At 32.5% G+C, this 13,370-nt stretch overlaps 1 protein-coding gene across 1 annotated transcript in view; it reads left to right on the top strand.

Moving 5' to 3' along the window:
• LOC147067123 (uncharacterized) overlaps nucleotides 1-13,370 on the top strand; it is a 55,544-nt gene continuing 42,174 nt past the window's right edge. Inside the window, exon 1 of the mRNA XM_085954295.1 lies at nucleotides 1-350. The gene's annotated coding sequence lies outside the window, so the exon portion shown is untranslated. The remainder of the gene's footprint in view (nucleotides 351-13,370) is intronic.

Raw genomic sequence — 13,370 nt, 5'->3', positions numbered from 1 at the left:
GAACGTGGAAGGCTTCGAAAGGTAGTGACGGCAAACGGAATAGAAGGTGTCTACCGACAAACCGCCTCACCGCGGCCTATTTAGAAAGAGGCTCAATCCACTGTGACGTGTATTTTAAATTTATAAACAAACAAAAGCTAATGGTTTATTATATAGTATTTGATCCTGAAGTAAATGATAGAACGATATTGAGATGAACGTACGTAATGATTGTTTTAAAAAGTGATACGTGAAGCTGCAAAGTTGTGTGTTGTGTCTTGGAAGTGCAGTGAAATGTCAGATTCGTGTTTATTCAGATACTGAATGTTTGATATTCTAAAAGTCTCACTCCATTTATGACACTTGATATTGTAAGTATAAATTACTATTTGCTACCTATCTTATATTATACTTAAATGTAATTAAATATTATCTCTAAATATTTTCATTACGCCTACATTTGTTGTGATCTCTCTCTCGCGGCATTGAGTCATTTTTATTTTATTGAATATTGTGTCATGTCATGTCCATCTCAAAATTATTACAGAATTTATTGGTAATCAATACGTGCTTTAGTATAAATACCTCAAAAGTGTACAGTTTATTTAATGGCATAACCATAATTTGTTAGTATAAGTACATCACTACAATGAATACAGAAAATACGTTTATGGCCATCGTGAGTTAGATCATTCATCGTTTTGCAATTTACATAACCAACATATTTATTCCGGATACGCCTTTCTTCTTCTGCAATATATATATATGTTCGATAATAGCAGAGTTAAAATAATCTATTAAAATATAAAAAGACCGCTTACGATATTTGTGGGTAGGTGCCCACCTACCCTATCAAAAGTCTTGATGGATGTCAGTGATAAGAAACCAGGAACATACAATAAACAGTCTTTTTGTATAACAGTATAAAAATCTTTACTTTGTTCACATAGTGAATATAAATGAATGATATTTGCACACAACGATGGCTTATCTTATTCTATACATAGATGCAAGAGGTGCTCGACAACAGGGACTCAAAATCGATTGAAAATTAGTACCTATATTTAACCATAATTATATTATTCAGTCACTATTAATTGGCACAAGTATAAGGTAAATCATTCTACAGTGGCACCATAGGCGATTCGCGCGTGTATTGAATTGCTTGCGACAATGCCTGTCTCAATGTTAGCAAACAATACCACTACAACTGCAAGCCGCATTTGCCGTACCCATGGTGCCACTGTAAAACGATTTACCCTACCTTTATTATTATGTACCTTGCTCCTAGTAAATTCCCATCATAATAATTTGGTTTGAGTACCTGATTAATACTTCAATCATCTTTTGATATTAAAAGTACCCTAGATTCTAGAATAAAGGTGGATTACGCGGCATCCATAAAGATAGGTAATTATTTATTGTACTCACTCAAAACGGGTCGGGCCTTAAGGGCCTACATGCCCAACGTAGGTCAAAATGGAGATTTATGGTATTTTCAGAGCATAAGCCTGGACATTTCTTAAACTTTGTAGATAATCTACTTATATAATTTTGAAGCCTTATTATCCTTTATATTTATTTTAAACATTTGATGTGTGCATAAAGTATTTTTATCACATAAAATAGTATTCTTTTAAACCTCTCGATCTAATGTTTTAGAATATAGGTAGTCATATTTAAGTACATCCATATGCAGTGGTGTTAAGATTTTTTAGGTTTATTAATTTTTAAACGCATTTATAAAGTTAATGTTATATTTATAGTTAATTAATATTATTATTATTAATATTAATAGTGAAATATTTACGATCAAAAACATATTTTAAAATCTCTGTGATCCCAAATTTGACAAGAATTAGGCATTTTATTATTTAAAAAAATGGGCACGAGTAACACATTTGAAGATAATTCTAAAGATACTGATTATAAGCTGTCTTTGACAATTCAAATGTGGTAAAACATCCTACGAATAATGATTGTTTTATAATAATTATTGACCTAAGAATAAGGTAGTATTTTTTTGAAATACGCCATTTCTATTGGCATTTCCCAGTGGTTAAGCTACAACATACAGCCGTAGCCATAAATTGACAAACGATAAATGCAGTATGGAGTAAGATCATGTTGATGCGCGTGTTTGAACATGTACTGAGCCGGAAAAAAAATCGTTTTTGCGCCGGTTGCTCGGGCGGATTGCGCGTCTATAGTTATTCTACATCTATTTTTCGTAACGCTTTTGCGTCGGAGATCATGAGTAAACATGTTCCATGTTAAAATCATATTATTTTAGGATGACATTAAGTTACAGTTAATATCGAGGTGTCCGAAAGAGCCGAAATAATAAATATCGAACCTGAAAATCACAGCATTATGCAGTATATAATTATACAATTATACAATAAATATATAATTGGCATAAATTGTTTTGTGCCCTTCAAGGTTGTCTATCTCTGGCGAAATAAATATAACATTTTAATGTCCATCCATTTTTTTAGTCACAATATAATATAACTACGGAGCATCTACATTATTATAATTGTTAGAAGATTTGAATTTTCATTCACTACAATTTAGAAAATGGGAATATGTGGTACCCAACGGTTCGACTTAATTATACTTCCTGTTGTTGGACACTTCAGCTTAATTAAATTTCCCTCATAGAAAAACATCCGCGAGGTGTGGTTTGATATTAGTTATCAGGAAATACATTTTGTTTTCAGCAATGACCATGTATCGCGTCAATAATGGCCGACAAATATTTCGACATTCTACTTACCGTTACATTAGTATTTTTATTACAAAAGTATTCAAGGCCAACCACTGAATTAATTGAGCAGGTAGCTGGTAGGTATAATATAGAAATTTACAAGAGTGGCATCTCGATCTAAAAACAGCTGATAAATACGTATAAAACTAAATACAAGTTAGGTTAAGTACACCTACATTTTTTTTGATACTGTGTGTTATGGGCCTTTATAACGGTGATATCCGTTGATGCAGATGATACTATACATTCGATAGAAGATTTTAAAGGGGCCTCGAAATATTTTAAACCTGTCGTACAATTATTAAATTACTAAAAAATCTTAAATAGATTCATTTTTCTCACAAATGGAGTATACAATATTACTCAACGCATAACAAAACTCCTGCAGTTAACATCAAAGAGGCTGATGAAATCCTAAGCAGATAGTACATACTCGTACACAACAAAGTAAACAATTACTTACTTAATATTATTGTGTCACCATTGTCATATTAGTTTATTTTTATTTACATGGTGTGGTTCTAGAAAAGAGATACATTGGTATTTGTTTTTTTTTATCGTGGGTGCCTTAAAATCAGTTAGTGGCCGGACCTCGAAGTTCCTAAGCCCGCTACTGGGCCTCATGGAACAAGGTCTCTGTCGAATTAATTCCAGTCCTGTGTCCTATGTTACGCAACCAGAGCCAGGACTGTTTTTTTCCCTATTCCTTGCCTCTGTTCCTTTTTTAAATAATTGCATTGATGTCTATTTCGAGAAATCGATATTTATTATTGGAATACAAATTGTTATGAAATTTTAATATGAGGTTTCGTGCTTCTCTGCGTTGATTTCTCGAAGTCAAATACGCAATACATACCTACATAACTATAGTTAATAAATCACTACGCCTCACTAGGAAAATCTGTTGTCATTTGAATAAAATAGTTACACTACTTTTATAACAGAATATTTTGCAATGTTCGGTGCTAATGGTCTGTTGCATTTTTGTTTTCATTGTTTATTAAAAACCATAATTATTGAGTAAATTAAAGTAAAGAAATACTCTGTACCTAAAAGAGTATGTACCTACCTACCTTATTGCGACTTCTCCAATTAAAGGCAAGTATTTGCTTATCTAATGAGATAGGAACTTAGTTTCTATTTCGTTTACAAGCAATTATATTTAAAATAAATCAAATAAATCCGATGACTTTGTCGAAATTCGCAAGACGTTTAGACTTTTTATTACCAATCCGTTTGGTAGCTGTAATTACCTATCTACATACCTGCGCACAAAAAGTTTTTAAATTTTTCAGTGGCGCTTTAAGACACTTAGAGGTCTCACCCGTGTACTGATTTTGAAGCCTTTGGTAAAAATGCCTAAAAATCAGGCAGTCAAAATATCGTCACAGGCAAAATTTTTCATTTTTATTAATACCACAATTAAATTCAAATTACACTGGCAATCGTGACCAAAATATAATAATTTCTATTTTTCGTGCATGACTCAATCAAAGATTGTTAACAGTTGCATCAACGATTACCATACCGACTATCGCCGATTATCGTTTGAATCACGCGCGAAAAATATGAACGATTTTATTTTAAACACAACTATGGGGAGCGATCCAAAATGATATTTCATAATTAGGGACGATCGTGGCAGACGACCTCCGTGAGAATCTACCAGTATAATTAATAATTACAAATACATAATGGAGACGGGATGGTTGACATCTTTCCTAAAAAGTACAGGGCTAATTTACAAAGATATAACATACTATTCGTTTTCGGCATTTAAACGACACATGGGCCCTTAATGTGTATTGTGTTTACAATACAAATAAGTAAAAAAAAATCTACAGGTGTTTTGTTGGCCCCATCGGTGAGGATGATCTCTGCGATGTCGCTATAATTTTGAGGTCTATAAGCTCTTTAATGAGCCCCATGTCGTTAGATTTATCAAAATCCAACGTCTGTGATGGGCCGTTTGATACATATGGTGAACAAGCACCGATGAGTTGCCTCACGTTTAATATAATAATAGTTCAGAAAGAAAATTAGTGCGGAAAGACCATGTTTTCGGTGGCTTGATGGTTTATAGCAAGGGTAGTCAACCTTTTTATACCTACCGCCCACTTTTGTATCTCTGTTAGTAAAAAAAATTTCTAACCGCCCACCGGTTCCACAGTAATGGTGATTTATAACCCCTATCGCCCACCATGAAAGCTGGAACGCCCACCAGTGGGCGGTAGGGACCAGGTTGACTACCCCTGGTTTATAGAGTGACTTGCGAATGATCGACTGGAGAAAGAGACCAAAGGATCGGCAAAAATCTTGCTTAAGAAGGCTAAGATCTATGCCAGGCTGGACCTACACATGGACCTTGGCTACACATCGCAGATCTTCCGTGATAGTAAATTTTGATTAAAATATTAATAAGTTCTCACAAATTTTAAATGTGTTAACTATTCAATTCATTATGGGAAGATGCTATATTTAAAAAAAATATTAATTTAGAAGTGAGGTTAGTGCCTTGCGCTGGCAATACAAAATTTCCTGATTTCAATATCGCCAGATGAGTTCTGTGTAATAATAGCACGTACTTATTCCATTATTTTTATGGAACAAGCAAGCTTACGACCTGGTGAACGTAGATAGATTCGTTTAATATCCGTCTCTGAAACGTCACATCCATATTATAAGCACACAAGTTAACACTTTTTTATGTTGTCTGTGAGTATAAGACTATAAGCATAAGAGGTAACATTTAGCTAATAATATAATACTAGCTGAGCCAGCTGGCTCTCGCCAGTCTGTCTCGCCAGGTCTTGCAGACAGCTTTTCGTTATAATGACATGGTGTTGGATTTTAATATAATTGTAAAGTATGTATAGACGGCGCCATAGTTTTCTCTTCGCGATGGATTTTTATTCACGTTAGACAGTTTGACATTTCGCTGATTTGTCAGTTTAACGATTTGCATGTCGTCACTGCCATACAAATGTGGAGTCGTATGCGTAGTCTATTCTGGAGTCTGGCCTTCACAATATCGTCTGACACCACTTCAGGCTGCTAGGCCTAGCAGAAACGCCGATTGCTACCAATGACATTTTAATTTTAATACAATATATGTGTAGGTATGTGCATTTAAATATGATAAATAATTATACATCTCATTCGTTCGAATATACAGCAATAATATGTGATTATCTTAAAAAGCGATCCATTATATCAAAATATTAATCTCTTTCGGGTCCCATTTACATATTAAAAAAAGGTTAGCAGCATAAAAAACAAATTTAAACATTGTTTTATTTCATTGTCTATAAAAATAAATGCCTGCAGCCATAGAATAATATTTACAAAATCAAATTTTGAATTTAAAATTAACCTAAACTAATATAGTTTTCCAGTGCGGGACATTCATATTGAGACAAATGTTAATAAATAATAAAACAATACATATTATATCTGAGAGGAATAGACCAATTCTGATAAAAACAGGAATTTATAAAACCTAAAAATGTGGAATCAGCTTAAAGAGGCCTTCATCCAGCAGTGGATTGATACAGGTTGATGACGATAATGACGATATAAATGGGTAGGTATATAAAATCAAAAATTTAAAAAAATATAGCAGTTTATATGACTAAGAAGAGTAGAATTAGGTTGGGATAACCTTCATCCAGCAGTGGATTGATCTTGGTTGATGATGATAATGACAATATTATGAATGGGTGAATATAATATCAACAATTTTGATAAATATAGCAATTAATATGACCGTATGACTGACAGAAATACAAACAAATTAGAAAGGCCTTCATCCATCAGTGCATTGATTCAGGCTCATGATATAATATAAATAGATATATTATAATATCACCAATTTTGATAAAAACAGTAATTCAAATGACATAAAAGAGTAGAATCAGGCTAGGGAGGCCTTTATCCAGCAGTGGATTGGTTCAGGTCGATGATGATAAGGACGATAGAAATAGGTATAATATCACAAATTCGTTAAACCTATAGTAGTAGAATCAGGTTGCGGAACCCTTCATCCATCAGTGGAATAATTCAGGCTCATGATATAATATAAATAGATATAATATAATATCACCAATTTTGATAAATACAGCAATTCATATGACAGAAAGGAGTATAATCAGGCTATGGGAGGCCTTTATCCAGCAGTAGATTGGTTCAGGTCGATGATGGTAAGGATGATAGAAATAAGTATAATATCACAAATTCGTTAAAACAAACCCTTCATCCAGCAGTGGATTGATGACGATGATGAAATTCAAGACTATCAAGAATACAATCAACGTAGAGAGGCCGTCATCCAGCAGTGGATTTATTAAGGCTCGTGATAATAATGGCATTATAAATATAGATAGGTAGATAGTATAATATCACTGATTTTGATAAATATAATAATTCATGTGTAAGTAAGGAGTATAATAAGGCTGAGGAGGCCTTCATCCAGCAGTGGATAGGTCCAGATTGATGATGATAAGGATGGTAAAAATAGGTAGATTTATTTATTTATTTATTTATTTTATTTATTTATTTATTTATAAAAAAGAGTATTACGGCATTACAGCTTTTGGCCAATGCGCCATAATACATAATACATACAAATATATAAAAATATCTTAATTACAAATAACAACTAATATGACAAGAAAGTGGAAAAGACAGCATGTGTAAATATTAAAGAAATATGATAATATATACAATTATAAATTTATCCTATTTAAAACGTCTACAAACATTATATAATTAATAAAAAACAAATCAACCTTTATGGTGCCATCAAATAAGCTAATTGCACGATACACAGCATCATGAAACATAACATCTGTCCTGCGACGAGGTATCTTGAAGACCGTGGAGCTGCGAGTGATATTGGTGGGAACATGAAAATTAATATTTGACAGTATATGCGGATTGTAAATGAACCCACGAAGAAGTAAAAAGAAATGCTTTAAAAGAACAATCACTCTTCGGGTAGACAGGGATTGCATTGATAGCATACCCAGAAGAAAACGAGTCGGGAAATTCATTTTATTGTCATTATCATAAGGAAAGAACCCGTATGTTCTTAAGTAGAGAAATCTAAGAAATCTATTGTGGACTCGATCCAGCTTAATTGTGTGCATGAACCTATTAGGACTCCAAATAATGCTGGCATATTCAAGAATACTCAACACAAATGATACGTATAATGTACGTAGCACTCGGACGTTTTCGAATGATTTTGAAACCCTCATAACAAAACCAAGCATTTTGCTGGATCTAGTACTGATGTTAAGAATATGCTGATTGAAAGTGAACTTTGTATCATACAATACTCCCAAATCTTTTATCTCCGTTACCCTACTCAATATTATACCAGACAATGTGTATGGGAACAATAAGGTGTGCCTTGAACGATTGAATGAAATAATATTACATTTGGAGGTAGCGAATTCAAGTTTATTTAAGATAGACCATTGCGAGATAGCATCTAGGTCAGACTGTAACATCGCACAGCATAATGGGGTTTCAATAGTTCGAAAAAGTTTAAGATCATCTGCGAATAGCAAACAAGAAGAATTGGTTATAACTTTGACAATATCATCAAAAAATATTAAAAACAAAATTGGGCCAAGATTTGAACCTTGAGGAACACCAGAGTTTGTTCTAAAAATCCGCGATTCATTCCCATGGTAATCAACAAATTGACGGCGATTTTTCAAATAAGAAGCAAAAAAACATATTATACTATATGACGCGCCAAATGTACAAAGCTTTTGTAATAAAATATCGTGATCAACACGATCAAATGCCTTGGAAATATCTGTGTACACAGAATCAACTTGAATTGACTTATCCATAGAATTTGAAATAAAATTATTATACACTATAAGATTTGTTACTGTGGACCGCCTAAGTCGAAACCCATGCTGCGAATCGGAGAGGCGAGAGTCTATTTGACGGTTGATGTTTATATGTAATATCGATTCAAATAATTTACATGGAGCCGAAAGAACTGCTATTGGCCTATAGTTAGAGATCTCTGATCTAGATCCCTTTTTATGAAGCGGCCTTAGGCGGGTTATTTTCCATGCATCAGGAAAAGTGCTGGATTCTATGATTAAATTAAATATATGTTTAAGCGGAAAGGACATATGTTCGTAACAGCCCTTAACCACATAAGGTGGCAAGCCATCTGGACCAAATGAACTTTTGGGAGACAAATTTGAAAACCCATATTCCATATCTTTCTCGTCAAAAGCTGAGATTTGAATATCTTGCGTTGCAGACGAAGGACCAGCAGAATCGGGGTCAAGTAGCGGTTCTATTGAGCTATAAAGTGATTCAAAATGCTTAGTAAATGCATCAGATATAACATGGTTCTCTATAGGATCATTATTCAATGTCATCATGGCATTGTCTTTTGTAGTACTACTGGAACTAAGCGAATGAATATATTTCCAAAAACAATTAGGATCTGAGACAATATTTCGACCAATCGACGTTAGATATGATTTGTGAGCCGAAGAGATGTCACACTTCAATGAGTTTCTAAGACAGGAAAATTTACTATAATCTGCAGTCCGTCTATGTTTTTTCCACAGTGCATGATAATATGCCTTTGACCTTAGATTATAAATAATTTCTGGCGTAAACCACTTAGGATATGAGTACTTCGGTAGATGAACGAGCCGGCGAGGGAAACAGGAGTCCAGACTATTATAAAATTTATTATACAAAATAGCTAATGCCGTGTTTACATCAATTTGTTCATATAAAGAGGTCCAATCTGTAGTACTCAAAGAATTATACAGCGCTAAAAAATTTCCATTTGAAATAATATCTATAATATCACAAATTTTGTTAACTATAACAATTCGTATTAATTTATTTCATTGTTTGCAATGGCAACTTAATATGACTATATTGTAATCTATCGAAATTAGTAGCCTAATTATTCAATAAAAAAGAGTTCGTGAACAGCCACAAAGAAGTATTTAAAAAAATCAAATTTGTTATTAATTAATAGAAAACATATCTTACAATAAAAATGTCTTGATTGAAATTGATTATTTAACATGCTAATAGAAATGTCACATTTTTCGATTGTTTCTGCAAATTCTAAATTTGAATTCTGAAACGTCAAATGAACTTGTTATAGGCGAAAACAATTGAAAATCAATCATATATTTCAGTTTGACAGATAAAAAGCAGTGACATGGTTTTAGATTATATTTTCGTAGTAATTAGTGAGGAAAGATGTATTTATTTCTTGTAGCAAGCCAATGTCCTACTTACAGATTTGAATAATTTTGTGGAATATTAATTTAGATATTTTGCAATATTGATTATATAGAAAGTATTAAACGACATTATAATCAATTTGAGGTACACGGACAGCAAGATGCGAAAATGTATGGTGACGGATATAAAACGCGATTTAAAAATGATTTTATCTGTGATTGTGTCGAGTTTTATCAGATTGTGCCCGATTCAAATGGAAGAAGATTCGGGACTCCAAAAATTGAAGTGAATTCCTTTAATAATCAACAAAGTGGTATTTAAATAAAAAAGTTGACGTATTTTCCAAAATCTTTTAGGATAATAATATATAGGAGACTAGCTGAGCCAGCTGGCTCTCGCCAGTCTGTCTCGCTAGGTCTTGCAGACAGCTTAGCGTCCTAGTGTATGGTATTGGATTTTAATAAAATTGTGAAGTATGCAGAGACGGCGCCGTTTGACATTTCGCTGATTTTTCACTTTTACAATTTGCAAGTCGTTACTTTCGATATAAATTTGGCATCATATGCAGAGTCTATTCTAGATTCACCATCCCAGGCTGCTAGACCTAGCAGAATAGCAGGTAATTTGATTGCGATTCAATAATATAACGTTAATATTAATCTCACGCGTATCCCTTGAGGTAATAGATGAAGATTAGCCATATAACTATTAAATTATTTTGTTTAATTGTCTAAAAAAATGCTTGCAGCTATAGAATAATATTTAAAAAAACAAATTTTGAATTAACATTTTATATAATGTTTCCCGGTGCGGGACGTTCATATCGAAACAAATGTTGATAAAAGAAGGAACTCATAGATCTGAGAGGAAGTAATTGGGTTAGAAAGGACTTCGTCTATATATGTATTGATCTAAACTGATTATGATAATGGCATTATAAATATGTAGGTAGATATATGTATGTATATGTTACGCCTACGTGTGAAATTGCGTATTACCTACATGAAATCGGCTAAATTTTGCCTATTTCATGAAAAATGCAAACGTTGCCTTATTCATGAAATAGGCAAAATATCTGTCGAGTGCGTGAATTCGGCAGTAATTTTTCTGCCTAGTTCATGCATAGGGCAAATTAGATATTGGCGCTCCGCTCCGGTGGTGTTTTTTCCAACTAAACCAAATGTGTCAAATGCTCATGCATTGGTCAATATAGATAGTGGCGCTCCGGTGGTGTTTTTTGCAAATAATCAAACTAACCAGATGTCAAATGTTATTGATTATATAAAAATATGCCTATTAATAACTACAATGACGTTCATTTCCAATTACTATGCCCAAAAAAATCTAGAACTATAATATGATAACGGGAGAATTTTATTAAAAGGTATTTTCGCGATTTGATTTGTGCTTGGGTATCAGGCAATAGTCGATTGTTTGTTTGTGATAGAATGATTAAATTTGGTAGTTTGTTGACAGGTGTTAGGTAACCTTAAAATGGATATTCAGTTGAATTCAGAATTACAAAACCTAACCGAACCTAATAATAATAATATATTATTATGTCCAATTATAACTAATAAAACCATCCGTAATAAATTGACTTTTCTACTGTCATGTTGACAGTTTAAGAATTCTATACCCTGCCGAATTCACTTACTTGGCAGATAATTTGCCTAATTCATGAATAAGGCAACGGGCTTGCATTTTTCATGAATTTGACAAAATTTTGCCGATTTCATGTAATACGCAATTTCACAAATTCGGTTCAGTTCAATTCATAGAACAAAAAATAGTGGAATCAGCTTAGAGTGGCTTTCATCGAGCAGTGTATTGATCCGGTCTAATTATGATAACGACGAAATGAATATATTATTATTATATAAAAATGTTTGATAAATGCAGCAATGTATATAAGAGGAATGGAATTAGTTCTGAGATGGCTTCATCGAGTAGTGGATTGATCCTGGTTCATGGTGATAATGAGGATATAAATGGGTAGGTACATCAATTTTGATAGATATAGCAATTCATATGACCAAGAGGATTATTGGAATAACCTTCACCCAGCATGGAATCCTAATAAGCATAGTGACACATATTAATTCTTCTATATAGTAATCACATGAATGCAAATAATAGATAATATGATGTAGGTACTTCATAGTGTGATTATGGGATGAAATGATCATAATTAACTTTTTATTTTTGTATAAAACATGGATTTTTCTTTGGAATAACCTTCATTCAGCAGTGGAATCCTAATAAGCATAGTGACACACATTGATTCTTCTATATAGTAACCACATGGATGCAAATAGTGGATATTAATATGACGTAGGTACCTACTTCATAGTGCGATTATGGGATGAAATGATCATAATTGACTTTTTTAGTTTTGAATTTTTCTTATATTGTGTAATAAAACGTTTAATTCAACATTATATAAATACTATCTATTAATAAAATTGTAAAAACCTTGTGTATTAATTACGTATAGTAAACGTCATTTTTAATTTACCTACCTACGTTGTCATGAATATGACAGCTAAAATAAAAGTATTTTGTCTATGGTTCAAAATAAATAAAAATGCATGCAATTGCATACCGAAAATGATGCTCCGTCAATATTTTTTTAGGATAATTTGATTAATCAACGTAGTTTTATATGTAGTTTTAATCTTTGGTAATGATGATAATCGTTGAAATGTGGCCTTATTATTAAATTTAAATAAACTCATCGAATATTGTGAAGAGGCAAGGCAATGACGTACCTATTAATACATTGTTGTGTGATTTGTGACAGCCAGGAATTTTCGGATTAAATATGGGCAAAAATATATCTATAGGAAACGTATTTCTGAAAGTGATTGACTATTGTTTTTTATGCTCGTTTATAGAGACATTAAAAATATTATATTTATTATGCAATTAACGTAAACATTAACAATAAATGTCTTGATTGAAATTGATTATTTAATATGCTAATAGAAATGTCACATTTTTCGATTATTTTTGCAAATTCTAAATTTGAATTCTGACACGTCAAATGAACTTGTTTATATCACAAAAGAAAACAATTGAAAATCAATCATCTATTATTTCAGTTTGACAGATAAATAGCAGTGACGTGGTTTTAGCTTATATTTTCGTAATATTTATTGAGGAAATATCCATTTATTTCTTGTTTGTACGCCAATGTGCTGCTTAAAGATTTGAATAATTTTGTGGAATATTAATTTAGATTTGTGAAATTTCGATTAAACAGACAGTATTAAGCGACATTATAATCAATTTGCGGTAGATAGACAGTAAAGTAGCAAAAATGCATGGTGACGGATATAAAACGCTATTTAAAAACGATATTATCTGTGAT

This window comes from Rhyacophila brunnea, unplaced genomic scaffold (genome assembly GCF_057557595.1).
Source record: "Rhyacophila brunnea isolate RB1 unplaced genomic scaffold, BYU_Rbru_1.0 scaffold_4, whole genome shotgun sequence".
Classification (NCBI taxonomy): Eukaryota; Metazoa; Arthropoda; class Insecta; order Trichoptera; family Rhyacophilidae; genus Rhyacophila; species Rhyacophila brunnea.
The sequence above is the reverse complement of the archived record's forward strand: the minus strand, read 5'-3'. Positions and strand labels throughout refer to the sequence as shown.